Source organism: Otolemur garnettii, unplaced genomic scaffold, assembly GCF_000181295.1.
Source record: "Otolemur garnettii isolate 467f Iridium unplaced genomic scaffold, OtoGar3 scaffold00064, whole genome shotgun sequence".
Taxonomy (NCBI): domain Eukaryota; kingdom Metazoa; phylum Chordata; class Mammalia; order Primates; family Galagidae; genus Otolemur; species Otolemur garnettii.
The window spans coordinates 354,874-365,764 of record NW_003852459.1 but is presented as its reverse complement, the minus strand read 5'-3'; the positions used below and the strand labels follow the sequence as shown (position 1 = coordinate 365,764).

The following is a 10,891-nucleotide window of genomic DNA, read 5'->3' as shown; positions in this document are numbered from 1 at the left end:
TTCTCTCATGGTTTTATACTTTTATGTTTTTAACATTACATTTATTTTCCAATGTACATCAGTTTTTAGGAAATATATTATGAATATAAGCACAAAATGCATAAGGGTAGCAATTGCCTTTGGCACATGAGCCCATTACCCAAACCTTAATTATAACCATGCTTTGATACGTATTTCCTTGACAAACCCCTTTCCACTGGAGAATTTCCATTATCACCCAAATCTGATTTGCATGGCATTTATATTTCTAGCTACACTCTTTTTCTTACTCTTCAATTCTACTTCCCCAGGTATCATCTGGCCACTCAAAATTAATGGCTAACTGTATTCTTTCTCTTCTCCCATAATATAGTGCTTTCAGCGTTTCCAATTTTCCTCTGGTCTTCAGGGCTCATAATGTCAGCGCACCTCTGATGTCTTCAGTTCCCTTCTGCCATCTTCCTCCATATTCTATTTTTCTCTTTGTGGTGTCTCTCGGCTCCAGCTCTCCACAATTGAGCAGCCCCTGCCCCACACCACAGGCCGAGAGACGTGTGGGTTCCAATGGTCCTCCCACCTCAATATGGAAACCTCTTCGTTTTCATCCTCTGGTTTCTCCATTTCTTAAGAAGGGAATATTAAAATTTTATTTATCCCATAATATTTTTATTGACAAAGCAAAAGGGAAATCCAGATGTAGAAGATAAGAATTACTAGAGATGGATCTGACACCTAGTAATGAATAAAGTGATGGAAACAAATGTGCTACCTTGGGGGACAGTGAGCGATAAAGGCGAAGAGATCAGGGAAAGGGGCTATGGTGGCCTTATAATCTGCTCATAGATTCCCTTATTTATCTCAGTAAAATGGTACTTTTATGTATCAGTTTCCATTCACAATTTCAAAGGCAGCTGCTATCTGGGAAATGAGCCTCACACCCTCTGCCAGCTGCTTAGGGCTTTCTTCATTTCTGCCCATCGTCTCTCTCTAAACTGAATTTTCATCATTCTCCTCTGTGAGTTTCCACTCCAGGTTCATTATTACTATTTTCCCCATTGGTAATGACAGTAAAGACATGACCCGTAACACATTGAGTGCTTTCATGTATATCACTTAATTTAATCATCTTCATGTACTCTGCTTACTACCATCAATAACCTTCCAGAATAACAGTGTCCGATACACTCTTCGAAACTCTCTCCTCTCAGAATAATTTAAGCTAATTATTATAGTGTTATTAATTGCTACCATTTATCAAACACTTAGATACCGTAGATAATTTGTTACTCCTAAGAAACCAGTTAGATATTCTTGGGCCTGATTTTACGCCTGTGGAATCTGAGATCCAGAATGGCTACTTCATCTTCACAGGGTCTTGTGACTAAGAGATGTCAGAGCAAAGGTTTCCCAGTTTGTTCCCCTGACTCCAGAGCCTGAGCTTTGAGAGTTCACTGTGAGGACCACGCCACTCTCTGTGCTGTGTGTCCTTGCTCCTGCGATGCCTTTGAACGTCAGTGTTTCAGGAACTTGTGTCTGTGGCCACTTGGACCCAAACTTTCTTAAAAGCTGAGATTAGGTCAAATTATTTTATACTCCTTATGAAACATATAAAATGTTTACGGCAAATGCTTATTGAATGTAAAAGCTTCTTCTTTCTCTTTTCTTCAATACTTTTCTTACAATTATTATCTCTGTTTATCTCATCCTATATTTCTCTTTTGGAGATTATGTACACTATGTTTGGTTAATTAAACTCCTCTTTTTCTGGCGTAATATTATCATTGGCCAATATAAGCTCTTTCTTTTCCTCATTTACTTCTCTCTTTCATGCTTTCTTTACTTCTATCCCTCCCTAAAGCCTACTTTTCCTCCTACCTCTGTCTCCATAGAAAACCATTCCAATATAGTTTACATATCTTCTTATAAAACATACATATTATTTCATACATGCATACATTTTTAATTTATATAAATTTTCATTCTTCTCCTGAGTTTCCACTCCAGGTACATTATTACTATTTTCCTCATTAGTAATGAGAGTAAATGCATGGACCATTAATATGTAAAGTATTCTCATGAATATCTCTTTATTTAATCATCTTCTCTATATACTCTGCTATCATCTGTTACCTCCCAGTATAACACTATCATATACACTCTTCAAAATTCTCTCCTCTAAGAATAATTTAAGCTAAATGATATTGTCATATGTGGTACACATTCTCATTTATCTTTTCCAGTTAGCATTGTTTTTGATACCTATGCTGTGCGTCTAACTAATCTATTACTTCTAATCACTGTGCAGCATCACATAGACTGTAACCATCTGTTATGCTTATCTTTTCTGCCGTATAAGTAGACTCAATTTGCCTCCAACTCTCTGCACACATAATAATTTCATAGGCATACATTTACCTATATTCTTATAGATCTGCATGAAAATTTCTTTAGGATAAATATTACTGGCTCACAAAATGTATTTATACTATTATAACAATGTTTTAGTAGTACTAGCTGCTCTTCAGAATTTTAAAAGTCTACATCTCTATCAACAGTACATTTTCTAAGTACCTACATACTAAGTTTGCCATATCATTCAATTGTCTGTATAGGTGTAACATGATATATCATTGCTTTCATTTTCATTTTTCTTATTACTTATGGGTTTGAATGCCTCTTCATGTGCTTGCTAGCCTTCTCATCCCTAGATTTCCTTGACCATTTTCCTATATAGATGACTGTATTTTCTTACTAATTTGTAGGAACTAACTTTATATTCTAAACATTTTAGGGCAGCACCTGTGGCTCAGTGTGTAGGGCATTGGCCCATATACCAAGAGTGGTGGGTTCAAACCCAGCCCTGGCCAAACTGCAACAAAAAATAGCCAGGTGTTATGGTGGGCACTTGTAGTCTCAGCTACTCGGGAGGCTGAGGCAACAGAATCGCCTAACCTTGGAGGTTGCTGTGAGATGTGATGCCATGGCACACTACTAAGGGCAATAAAGTGAGACTCTGTCTCTAAAAAAAAATTAAACATTTTAAATATCTTCTCCATTCAGTCACCCATCGATTAATTTCCCTCACAGTGACCTTTGTTGAATGAGTCCTGTGTTATTCTTCTTTTCTCACTCATTCCCTTCTTTGCTTTATGTCTTTGTTTCCTTCTTTTCCTCCCATAATCATTTTTATCCCCTTCAGATCATATGTCTTCTGGGCTTAATAGTCATTCATTGATTCTTATCATTACCATTTATTCATCTACATAATAAAAAAATTATTAAATACAAACTAGTAAAAAACACTGGGCTTTGTCCTAGAAATGCAAAATTTCTTTTTTTGCTTTGCCACTTAGCCCAATAAGTGATGCACTCTCTCTCTCTCTCCCTCCCTCTCTCTCCCTCTCTTTCTCCCTCTCTCTCTCCCTCCTTCTTTCCCTCTCCCCACCAAGTGCAAATTCCTACCACATGTTTAAGGTAATTGTGAAAAATGAAAGAGAAACTTGAAATATAAAGCAGAACTATTAAAAACTATATATACAGAAGTTTTCAGGACAGTAGTTAAGGGTAAAGAAACACAAAACTTGGCTTTTAAGAAATGGACACACCTGATGACATAATCTCATAAATTTATGGATTAGAATAATAACTGAAAGTCTATCCTGGCCATGGATTCCATTTCCTCCATCCACATGCACATATACGTCAAGGGTACTTGACCATCATTCTTCCTCATCTGGCTACAGCAGGAGGAATGGAGAAAAGGTAGTAATGATATATATTGAGCCGGAGAAAAGGTACACCATTTACAACTTCATAAGTTCCTAGTATGTAAAGTAAATGCATCTGATGATGGGACAGAGAAATTCAAATAAATTCTTAAATGTAAGAGTAGAAAAGATGGGAAAATCTCTGGAATAGCAATAAAGAAAACATTGTAACAGTAATATCACTTTTCATTTGATGACATTTGTATGATAAAGAATCAGGAGATTTCACATAGAATTGCTAGTTGTATGGTTATAATAACAGTTTACTCTGAAAAGACCTATAGAAGCACTTTTTTTCTTAGACAGCTCATCCACCACTTTCATGTTCTATCTTGTGAAAATCACTCTGCAATTCTGTAGGGGACTAAAAGAAAAATCAAAGAAATGAGAGTTGTAGATAGATGTGTGCAGTCTTCTGAGTATTTTCTAAAAGCTACTGTGCAGCACACTGCATTTGTAAACAAGAAATTCATTACTATAAAAAATCTAAATTATAACTGTCTTTGTTTCATACATATAGTAAAGCCAAAAAAAAAATCTGAGCCACTTCTATATTAAGAGCATGGTGTGCTGGCTTGAGCTGTTAAATGCAATCACTTCTGAGACAGGCTGGTATACTGGAAGGATTGTTAGAAGACGGTAAAAATGGGTGGGCACTTCACATTTTACTGATATTCACGCAAAACTGAGTTTGTCCCAAGAGAAGTTGAGATAACTATATCAAAACTGAAACTGAAAAATTCTTCATTGAATTTTATGACCAAACATTTTTATAGAATTTCTTATGACTAAAGTAAAAACATTTGTAAGACTTGAGATTTTAAAATTCCACCTTCATTATTGCCCACTAGTTTATGAAATGATGTATTGGATTTTATTCTCTCAACAGGGAAACAATAATCTCGTAAGCTAAAGCACTTGGGGAAATTACCTGGATTCAGAATTCAAATATGAAAACGTTTGAAAATTTACACTTTGATTTTGATAGCTGATTTATTTTAGCCAAGCATAATCAAGTAAATATTATCAAACAAGTATTTTCTCAACACAAAATGACTGTAATAAATTCAAGAACTTAAAAAGCATTTAAGCAGTCTTAATGAGATAAGTCAATGTAAAGATGATTGTTCAGAGAAAACAAGATGTGTTTTGATCACTTTTCTTCTTATCAGAAACTCTTTGAAGCACGCTTGAAAACAGCGGGAATAATATATTCACAGTCAGTATTTTTAAATATTTAGAATTTGTCATTTATAATTTAACTTGTTTTCTACAAGTAATAAAGCATTAGACAACTTTGAAGCCCTCTTTCAGGGCCCTTGCAATTGCTTTTGTCTGCATTCTTCCATCCCCCGAGATAACTGCTTTTCTGAACTTGGTATATCTGTTCTATCATTATAGTTTGTGTTTTTAAACAACATGTGATGTTTGTGATTTTAAATTTGCCCAATTCATGTATCCTATTTTCTCATCTGGAACTAGTTCTCCTTACTTTATTCTCAAGTATGGTTGAGATTTATTCATAGTACTTTATGTATCTGTTTATTCCTCTTAACTACTATATAGCATTCTACTGTATTAAAAGATCACAATTTTGTCAACCCTGTCCTATTCATGGCCTTTGCAATTGCTTCTAGTATTTTATTATATCAAATCGTGTTGTAGTGAATGGTCTTCTGATGTGTACTTGTGAAGAAAATGTACAAAAGTTGAGTCATGATAGGTCCTGATTCTCAAAATCATTATCAACAATAGGAATTGTAGTGGCTCAAACTCATTATCCTCCACTTATTCACTATGTGACTCTAGCATGTTAGTTATATAATTCACTATGCCTCTGTTTCTTCCAGTGCAAAATGGAGCTGATACTATCACTCACCTCATAGGGCTTTGTGAGGACTGCTTAAGTTGGTATTTATAAAGTGAAGAATAACGCTAGCATATAGAAAATACTCTATGTTTGATATCATAATAATTTTGGACTTCTTATTTTGTCAAATATAATGGATATGGTCTTGCTCTTGTTTTAATTGGTATAAAATTGTCTTAATACTCTCAATTTCTGCTGTTATCTCATTATGAACTATTAGCAAACAGTCTATGGACTGACACTAGGCTATGGACATAACTTAGAGTGACAAATTTCTCTGAGTCTTATTGCTTTTCATTTTTTTCACATTTGATTGAAGGGTATAATTTTACTATTGAATCAATGCTCATAATGATTATAGATAGATCTTAATCTACCTATTAGTCATGAGGCAATAGATTTTCTATTTCTTTTTGAGTTAATTTGGGAAACACACTGCTCTAGAAAACAGTTTGGTTTACCTATTTTCAAATTCATTATTAAAATGCATGTCTCACTCTTTTGTTTTGTATTTCCCATATTCTTTGTTGTTTTCTGATTCCCGTTCTTTCTATTATTCGTTGATCTCTATCCATTTGTGTGGGTGCATATGTGTGTATCCATCAATCTAGCCATAGGTCTATGTATATTTTATTACTCTTAAAAAGCAGTTTTAAGTTTTCTTAATAATCTCTCTTATTATTATTTATCAATTCAATTTCTATTGTTTTTCATTATTATTTCTTATTCCTTTGAGTTAATAATTCTTTTTTAATATTTTTAATACTTCAGGTAAAATATTGTTGAATTAATGTTTTAAAAAATGAATTATCTTTTTATTCAGCTAACACAAATACACATAAAAGAGACAGCACTAAATTGTTGGCATGTTATATTGTCTTTCTTTATATAGATGGATTTTTTTTAATCTGGATATAGTTATATGGATTAATCTGAATGAGATAAATATCATGTGATTTAATATGAACTTGGACTTTTAACAATGAATTAAAAGTATTTGTATACCTCCCTTCCCTTTACAAGTTTTTGCATACTTTTTTTTATATTTTTATATCAAATTGAAATATAATTCATATTCCATAGAATTCATTCTTTAAAAGTACATAATTCAGTATAATCATTGCTGCTATCTAATTTCAGAATACTTTAATCACCCCAAAACAAACTCCATACCCATTAGAAATCAGTCTCCATCAATACCCACTCTGGGCCCTGAAAACCACCAATCTATTTTCTGCCTGCATAGATTTGCATATGCTGGACATTTCATATCAATGTAATCATACAATAAGTGTTCTGTGACCGGGTTCCTTAACTTGGCGTAATGCTTTCACTTGTTTTAGCATACATCAGCACTTCATTTCTTTTTATTGATGAATAATACAGGGCATCCCGAACATCTTCATACAAATGGAAAACAGAGAATTGCACATGTAGCTAAATGTATCTTTTTAATAAAATACTCATTATAAAAGTTTGTTAATATTCTCTGACTGTTGGCCACCTCTTTCAAGATACCTGTTGTTATAACTTTCCTGTGGATGATGACTTCCTGGACACCATGTTTATCTATTGCACAGATGTACAACACTTCATTTGTTTATTCATCAGTTGGTAATTACTGTGTTTCCCCAAAAATAAGACCAACCCAAAAAATAAGCCCTAGTAGGATTTCTATGCATTTGTTAAATATAAACCCTACCCTGATAATAAGACCTAGTGATGGGCTTGGCTATAAGGCATATCTGCAGAGCCATGCCATGCATTTCTGCATGGAGGGATATGGAAAAACTTTTATCTTCCACAGCTCCTTTCTCCAAGCTGTTGACACTTGCATGGGTGCACATGTGGTAACCGGTTGCAGGCATCCTATTGGGCACGTGCGAATGGCTAGGGGAAAGGAGTTCACACGTCACTAGCGCCAGCCCCACCAATAAGGTCAGCTCCCCTTGTCAGGTTCCAGAAGAAGATGACTTAACTGTATTTGAATAAATGTAGATTGTTGTATTATACTTAATAAAAATAAGACATCCCCTGAAAATAAGCCGTAGTGTGTCTTCTTGAGAAAAAAATAAATATAAGACAGTGTCTTATTTTCAGGGAAACATAGTATATGGTTTATTTCCATTTTTTGATTATTATGAATGATGCTGCTACAAATATTCATGTACAAATTTGTGGGGACATGCATTTTCAGTTCTCTTAGGTGCACAACCAGGATTGGAATTGTTGGGTCACACAGTAAGTTAATATTTAACTTTTTTTTTTTGAGACAGGGTCTCACTATGCTACCCTCGGTAGAGTGCCATGGTATCACAGTTCACAGCAACCTTAAACTCTTAGGCTTAAACAATTCTCTTGCCTCAGCCTCCCGAGTAGCTGGGACTACAGGTACCCACCAGAATGCCCAGCTACTTTTAGAGATGAGGTCTTGCTCTGTCTCAGGCTGGTCTCGAACCTATGAGCTCAGACAATTCACCTACCTCCGCCTCCCAGAGTGCTGGGATTATAGGCATGAGCCACCTTGGCCCACCTAATATTTAACATTTTGAGGAACAGTCAAACTGTTTTCCATAATGATTACATTATTTTAAAATCTAACCATCAGAATATAATTCAAATTTCTCCATATCTTTGCCATTAATTGTTATCCTTCATCTTTTTATTATAATCATCTTTTCATTGTGCTATTGGTTGGCATTTGCCTGAGGACCAATGCTGTTGTACATCTTCTCAAGTGCTTATTGGCCACTTGTATATCTTCCAGGGAGAAATGCCCATACAGATCTTTTGTACATTTTTAAATTGACTTATTTATATGTCTGTTATTGAATCATAATTGTTATTTATATATTCTGGATATATAACCCTAATCAGATATATGTTTTGGAAATATTTTTTCTCCAATCTGTGGGTTGTCTTTTCAGGTTCTTGATAGTGGTCTTTAAAGCACAAAGGTTTATCATTTTAATGACTTTCAATTTATTTTTTCTCTTTGATGCTTATCTTTGGGTGGCATAGCAAAGAAGTTATTGTCTAATGAAGGCCACCAAGCTATGTAGCTATGTATTCGAATAATTGTATAGTTTTAGCTCTTATATTCAGGTCTATGATACATTGTTCCCCCGACATCAGTGTAGTGAAAATTGTGTTTTTAAGAAATGGTGTTAGGGGAAATGTATTATTGCATGCAAATGAATGATGTTGGAACCTACCTCATGCATGTACAAAAATTAACTCAAACTATATTGATGACCTGATATAAGAGCTAACCCCAAACTAGGTATTCTTTCTTTTAAACAATTATGTATCCAACACAAATATTTTCTTTACTTAAAATAGCTTCCTTCTGGATTTTAAATTGTATGAGTATTTGTTTTATTGGGAGCTATTTGAAACTAGTTATATTGTAGATGTTTGGGGTATGTTGTGTCAGTTAGCTATTGTCATAGTAACATCCTGCACTAAACACCAGGGAACTCTGCAATAATTAGCTGCAATACCTAAGTTATCACAATATAAATAATTTGTAGTCATTCAGTCTGAAGATCTTCAGAGCAGCTGTGGTCTTGGTTGGGCTCTCTGATACTCTGTAGTCAGCTGCAAGTCAACTAGGAGGCTTTACTGATCATGACTGGGCATTTCCCATGCTTGGATTCTCTCCCAGTTTATGAAGAAAAGCTAGTCTCGGATGGATTTAGTTCTGCTCTACATTTATCTATTCAGAACATATTTATTTAATGTGCTGGGGAAAATTCTTAAAGCAGGTTCAGGTCCAATAAAAAAGATGTCAGATGACCTCCCTACACCAAGAGCACCCAGCCAGAGCTAAGAACTGGTATTAGTGATGCCCATGGTGCTCAGTGTCAGGGATATAAAAATGAGCAAACCAATAGGATTTCTATTTTCACAGAGATTGTGATCTGGTGAGAAAAAGAGGTGATAAACAATTAAGTATTGATTTTAAAATATACTTCACTGAGAATAGTCTGTGATGATATAGAATAATAGAGATGGGTTTTTATTAGATTAGGAATGTCTTCTTCCAGTAGATGACATTAATAAAAGAGGTTAACCAGTTTGCAGTAGACTGAATCTAAGTCCAAATTAAGTTGAATAAATATAATTAAGTGCACTGGATAACATACTCAAGTAATGGGAAATTTATAGGGGTTTTCCAGAGAAGAACTAGGCTTCAGGATAATAGAGCTATAAATTTAAATATCCATAGGATATGTTTTCTGTCCAGGTCTTTTTTTATCTATTCTTTGTCACTTTTTTCTCTTTTACTGCAATATGACAAACAGGCTCATTCAAACTACAGGGATATGAACACTGGGCTTAGAGATCTGTGATCATAGAGCAGCAGTTCTCAACCTGTGGGTTGCAACCCACAGCAACTGTACTAAAGGGTTGAGGCATTAGGAAGGTTGAGAACTACTGCCACAGAGGAAAAGAAAGTCTTTACTTTCCACTTGTAAAATTTTCTGGGAGTTATCAAACCTGACTCACGTCTTACATCTACCCCTTGGGTGACTCACTGAAAAGGCATAACATGGCAGCCCATATTCACAGGACTTACTTAGACTTAGGATAGAAGTTGATTTCTCTAATGTAAAGTTAAAAAGTTGTCAATAACATGGAAACTAGAGAAATATTGGTGTATATGTAAATATTTATCAAACTGAATTCATACCTAATTCCCTTCAGTGTGTCTCACAGTAATTAATACATGTTAAAAAATCAATACTCGTTGATACACTTTTGAAATAACATAAGTTGAATAGCCTTCAGATACTGAAACATTCTTTTAGGTACAGAATTTTAAAAAGGAACTTTAATTTCATTTCTGTTTTCAAAGCTTATTCCTTTTTGCCCCACACAGGCCTGATCTAAAACTAATGAAAAAGAAAGAGTCATGATTTTTTGAACTATGTAGAAAACCATCTTCACTCTTATGGGAAGCCCTGCACTCCTAACTTCCAGCCCAGCAACAGTCTTTATAAAAACCGTTTTTTGTTGGATATTTCTCCTCTGTGTATCTATAGTTATGTGCTAGGCTAAGAATAACAGAGCTAGTTTTAGTCAAATCTTAGCAGTTTTTATAGCCATTTTTCTGAGCTTTGGGTTGTTAGTTGCAATCCTAAGAAAACAGAAAATCTCCCACTGTGTCTTTCTCTGGCAATAATTATTATATTCTTTAATCAGTATCAGGTGCATATAAATCCAAGGAATAAAAACACATTGTTACCTTATTGGAGATAAAAAAAAAAAA

The 10,891-nt window shown here is 34.5% G+C and overlaps 1 protein-coding gene across 1 annotated transcript in view; it reads left to right on the top strand.

Annotated features, from left to right (window-relative positions):
- LOC100949794 (low-density lipoprotein receptor-related protein 1B-like) overlaps positions 1-10,891 on the top strand; it is a gene marked incomplete at its 3' end in the record, with an annotated part of 1,553,965 nt that overhangs the window by 1,238,410 nt on the left and 304,664 nt on the right. The gene's annotated exons all lie outside the window — the stretch shown is intronic.